We start from the raw sequence: 6,530 nt of genomic DNA on the forward strand, positions 1-6,530 counted from the left end.
CACGGCATTAATATCTTCATCGGAGTTTTTCGTTGTCTCCAGATTTCTCTGCAGTTCGTGTATGTTGTTAAAAACGCGGAACATCATTTTATTCCACACAACAGGCAAGCATTACCGTTAAGTCTATTATCCACCAAAATGCAGATTCGTCACGTGACAATTCTTACGCAAATGAGATTGAGGGAGACGTTAAGTTTGTTTTGATTTATTAATTTACTTACAATAACAATTTAAAATGTATTAACTTTTACATGTATTATTAACTGCATTATATACATTTTTACTTCATAGAAAAAACGTTATAAATAAATATTTAGTAAAATTCTTAAATCGCTATGGGGGAGCCAGGCCCCCCTGGCCCCCCCACAAGCTACGTCCATGAGTTTACCTCAAGTATGAATTTAAAATCGTAGGCTTAATTGCGGGCGCGGCCATTTGTAACATGAATATGCCAGGTTTACGGTGTCATCCGTTCCAGTTATTTTAGCTTATTATTATTATGCTGCTTGATATTGCAAACTGGTATTTCTTATCATATTATTTAAATGTATTTTCCTAATTCTAAACACACTTGTTTGTAGCGCAAGTAGTTTTTATCGTTAATTGCACTCTGTTATTATTCCATAGTTATGTAACGTTACTTGTATAGCGGCTGAATCGGAAGTCTGACATTCACTGAAAATATCTTACTTCCGCCTTGACAAATAAGGTGGATAAGGATTTACAATTCCCTTTGGTAGCTGTAACCCTTATTTAACAACCTCGTTAGCAACTTACTTAAAAAATGTTTTATCAATTAAAGTTAACCACAGACAGAGGCGGACAGTAACTAAGTACATTTACTTGAGTATTGTACTTAAGTACACTTTTTGAGTATCTGTACTTTACTTGAGTATTATTTGTTGTGGGAACTTATGACTTTAACTTCACTACATTTGAAAAGGAAATTTACTTTTGGTACTTAAGTACTTTTAAAAGCAAGTACTTCTGTACTTTTACTTAAGTAAAAATCTGTCTTTACAACTTTTACTTGTAATGGAGTAATATTTGACCAGCAGTATCTGTACTCTCACTCAAGTAATGGAGTTGAGTACTTTGTCCGCCTCTGACCACAGACCACAGACTTTTTTACTCACAAATCCAAACCCACCATTCTAAAAATACCTAAAACAGTCCGAAGGGAACCCTTGGCTTGAAAACGCTTAGTCTGTTCCGGATTTTAGGAATACAACATAACTGCTCTATTGGGTAGAAATTACTGTGCCAAGTTAAATGGATGCAACAAAATGATGAAATTTTTTTTTATTGCGTGCAGAATGACTGCACAACTTCCACTGAAAATCTACTGATATGCTATTCAGTTCCTTGGTTTCAAATGCTTAAAAATGTCTTTTGAATATCATAAACATTATATAAACCATTCTATGAATTGTGCTTCTTCCAGTCATACAAAGATCATAATGAACTATTTATTTAATGATATAATAAGCTCTGAGAGGAACAACCCAGAGAATGAAAAAGAATTTGTAATTTATTTCCTGTTGAGAGAACATCAGACAGAAGGCAGTTTGCCATGACTGGCACCCTGCAGTAATACTGCTGGATTTTCTTTTGTTAATTAGCATGCTTTTTGCATCCGCAACAAGACAAACTGCGTCCTCTGAGTAATGGCCGCAATTCCAAATGTTTCTCTTTGAATGGTAATGATGCAGTTTAGGAATGACAAATTTGATTTACTACATGTAAGTAATGTTGGGAAACATGCATAATGTCAATACACCAATGAATATCTGGTGCAACTACAGATATCAGTAACACTGCAATAAGGTCTTATTACTCAATGTTAGTTAATGCATTGAGTAATGAGCAATGCATTTGCTATACAGTACTTATATTAGATGCAGCTTTTCACTTCACAAGACATAATTGATGGACAGGAGTCGTGTGGCTTATTTGTGGATTATTGTGAGGTTTTTATCAGCTGTTTGGACTCTCGTTCTGACGGTACCCATTCGCTGCAAAGGATCCATTGATGTGCAAGTGATGTAATGCTAAATTTCTCCAAATCTGTTTTAATGAAGAAACAAACTCATCTACTGTACAATTTGAATGGCCTGAGGGTGAGTACATTTTCAGCAAATTTTCTTTTTGGGGGTGAACTGTTGCTTTAATCAATGCTTAAGAAGTATTTTTCTTGGTTAGTTCATGTTAATAACAAATGGAATCTCATTGTAAAGTGTTATCTACATATCAGATATCAAACCAAATGGCATTGAAACATAGCACATTTCACAAAAAGTCCTTGTGATGGAAACTGACGTCGTACGTTTCCTAAAAATGACACCAGTTGCTTAAAAGTCCTTGCAAAGACGGCATATAAAATTGAAGACTATTTTGTTATCTAATGCAACTGAAATCTTTTCAATCTAATGAAGATTTCACAAACCCCTGGCTTATTTGGGGGGCGATCTCCATCCAGGGGCTTGCCTGAAGGTCTGCCTTCGTGTCACTGTCACAGCAGCAGATGGTAAGGCTCTTTTTTTTTTTTTTTTTTGCATTTGTCCTCCCACTCACTCCTCTCCGGCTCTACTGCCACTGAAACTCAGCTTATCTGGGATTTCACAGCAATTCTGTGCTGCCACGCCCCAGCTCTGAATCCACTTGATGCCTGCCACTGAGCTGGAGCAACGCCAGTGTGTCACTAAAGGATCCGTTACATAAAAGTTTGTCAGGCCTCTCATATTAAAGGGATAAATCTGTCCCCTGCACAGCCAGGGCTTTTGTGTTGCAGTGTTTGCAAATCAAAATGGAGAAATTCAATTGGAAATATACAAAGCTATCCTTGGACATTTTTTGTAAAGATGGACTGATGGCACGTAGGAGGCTCTCCAAACGTGCAGTGTCAACCTCATGATATCCAGCCCTAACTGTGTCCAAATGAGTGCTGCCACATTGGTTCTGCGCTAACAGCCAAGTGACAAAGATTGGCAATCTGAGTGACTCTGATTGGAGGTTACTGCTCATGCAGACAGGCAAGATTTTTTTGAAGTGCGGAGCAAAGCACTGTAGGGCTCTTTTGCGTAAATTTTTCTCATCTCCTCCCTAGATGACGGGTGCTGGAATCATTCTCGCCATTCAAACTGCTGGAAACCTCAAATTGTGGACTAATGTTGCATCCATCGCTCTTACAGATTTAGATAATAAAATGGAGAGTGACAACCACGTTGTGTCTTTTTCACTGTATTTTGTTCAGCACTGGTCCATTGATTGTTTGCCGAACTGCAAGACTCATGTAAACAATGTCATACTGAGACATACGTTTTACTAGAGATATGACGAAAGAATTGCACAAAATATATGTTCAGTAATGAAATTACAAGTGTTACTCTTTAAATCATAACATAGAGATAATACAGCCAGGCATTATGGCATTTATTAAATGGCTACTTAGCATATAAATTTAAAAAGTGACATGATATATTGATTTGAGTTGAAATTATTTTATTATGTGAAAAAGACCGTATGGTGATGAAAGAGCTATGCAGAAAATCAGTTGCCTGGGAAAACAGTCAATTTTGCAAAAATATTTGAATGCCACAATTTTGCCAGTCAGAAACAAGTATTCCGGAGAGCTGTATGCAAATTATTCTAATAGTCATTTTGTTATGATTTCTCATACTTGAGATACACTAAATAAATAAGTGACATGAAATATTAACTTGAGCTGACTTGATCATTTTGCTGTTTTTTCATATTCAAATACAGTAAATATTAAATGAATAAATAAGTGACATGGAATATTGATTTTATAATATGAGAAAAAAAGACCATAAGTTGATGAGAGATCAAAATCATGCTTTAGACGAGTCAATTATGCAAAAATATTTGACTGTCACGATTGGACAATCAGAATCATGTATTCCAGAGAGGCATGTCAATTATTGTAATATTCATTTTGCTATAATTTCTCAGACTTGAAATTCTCATAACATAAAAGGTCCTAGCCTCAAAGATTATTTTAATTACAAATCAGATATTGGAGTGATAATAGATATTAAATATGTGGGAAATGATTGCAAGCTCAGCATAATCCAACAAAGACAAAAGCTAAACCAGTTATAAAACTGTAAATGAACACTATGGGATAATTATTCATTCATGAACATTTCCAACTCAAGTGAAGCAAACAGACTGACTGTTTTAAAGTGCATTGAAGCCCATGCAGAGATTATATATTTATTCTTATTAAATTCACATGAGTGTAATGAAACCAGCAAGCATAGCTTAATTATAAGCAATCTTGGACTTGCTGCTTCTAAGTTGCATCAATAAATGTAATGTAGATATTTTCACAGTGAATAGTGTATTCAAACATATTTAAAGTTTGAAATTCCCAGTATTAATAAAACATCTGAAATAATCCAAAGTGTAAAACTCTGCATACTGTTTTAGTAAGGCTGCTGCTGCAACTCGGAGAGCCAAGGACACATTTTGTAGCCCTGTTGGCCCTGAATTTTAGAAAACTTTTTATGTGCAAAAGGCTGGACATATGCTTTTTATGTGAGCCTTTAACACAGACACTGTAGTTAAAGGCTTTTAAAAGATAAACAAATAGTTTTGGTGAAGAAAGATGTGACATATAAATGACTTCAATGTAATGTTCTTCTTGAAACGCTCTATACACTAAGAAAAGAAAGAGAGAAATATGCAATGTTTCACAGAGCTTTATGAAGTGATCTTCAGTTGCCTTCGAAATCTGTTTCCAAGGTGATAAACATCAAAACATTGTTCAGTATTGAAGGTTAAATATAGACAAGCAGATCTTTGATAGGATGTGCATGTCTCTGAGCTTGTTGTTTTGTGCCACATGTATGATTACTTATCTGATATTTATTCTGAACTCGAGAAATGTGACATGCAGCCTAACTGAAAAGAATAAAAAAGTAAAGCATCTGTTGTCATTAACCTTTAACCTTACGGCATGAAACATATGCAATCTGAAGTGAAAATGAGGCCTGTTGTTACCATTGCCAATACAAGGGAACATAAAAACGTAATTTAAAAAGTGCATCATTCTTTTCATGTTTTCATTTCATTACATCATTTGTTCATTTATTTAAGCACATTGAACTTTTTTTTAGTGCGATCTTCATTTCCCTTTTGCGGGGTTGCAAACAAATTGTGGCATTTGAAACGTGAAAATAGGTCACAAAAAATAAGATTAAATTGTTGTATTGTTAATTTATCATTAAATTGAATGTTTGCCTCGGTTCCTGAAAAATTGAAATGGTTCTTAGATTTGCTGGATGCTGAGAGCCTAAATGATAAGTTATCTTTAACGAGGCACTTCTGAATTGTTAATAATATTCGTGCTGCATATTCATGTGCCAGCGGGAGGTAAATTCACAAGTCAGATCTGCTGTTTTTCCTCCAACTTTTTCATTTTGTTGGGGAAATAGCGAGGTCAAAGAAACGCAGGCTGGATGCTGGGCTGTCCTCACTCGTCAGAGAATCTGGGGCTGTTGATCAGGGCCAATAGTTATGCAACAACAAAGATTACTTTTAAGAGAGGTTGAAACTGAAAAGAGTTCCTCTGGACTTCAAATCATCTCTTGAGCTGTATCTGCTCTTGCTGACTTTCACTTCAAATCTGAAACTGAAATCAACACTTAGATCTAGTTAGTTAAGATTGTGCAAGTGGTTTTTAAAAACATTATTGGGTTTACTATCTTTTTAATTACAATTATGTATTGTTCATTACAATAAAACCTTACGATTCCCTTTTTAAAAATGGTAACACTTTACAATAAGGTCTAATTTGTTAACATTAGTTAATGCATTAGTTATGAACAATATATATTTTACAGTATTTTTATACCCTTTATTAATGTTAATAAAAAAATCAATTGTTCATTGTTTGTTCATGTTAGTTCACAGTCCATTAAAAAAATAGATCAATAAAAAAATTGCTGAAAATGTCCTCACCCTCAGGCCTTCCAGGATGCAGATTTGGAGAAATTTAGCATTACATTACTTGCTCACCAATGGAGTGAACAGCTGATAAAAACATCGCAATGATCCACACAACTCCCGTCCATCAATTATTGTCTTGTGAAGCGAAAAGTTGCATGTTTGTAATAAATTCATCATTTAGATGTTTTTACATTTTAATTGTCGCTTCTGGCTAAAATACGAATACGTAATTCATACTTCAAATTCATAGTTCATAATCCAATTTCAATGCTTCCTCCAGTGAAGAAGTCCATCACCTGTTGTACTCTCACATTAAAATCCATTGACATATTTTCACTTATAAACAGTGCTTGATCTGTGCATATTTCTCTTCTGATTCAGACGAGATGACTTTTTCACAGAAGAACACAAAATTATGGATAGAGGATTCCAGTAGCCGGAAGTGACCGTTTAAAGTAAAAAAAAAAAACATCTAATGATGGATTTGTTTATTATGAACAAGTAGCTTTTCACTTCACAAGACATTAATTGATGGACAGGAGTCGTGTGGGTTATTT

This window comes from Sinocyclocheilus rhinocerous, unplaced genomic scaffold, assembly GCF_001515625.1.
Source record: "Sinocyclocheilus rhinocerous isolate Xijiao unplaced genomic scaffold, SAMN03320098_v1.1 scaffold993, whole genome shotgun sequence".
NCBI classification, from domain to species: Eukaryota; Metazoa; Chordata; class Actinopteri; order Cypriniformes; family Cyprinidae; genus Sinocyclocheilus; species Sinocyclocheilus rhinocerous.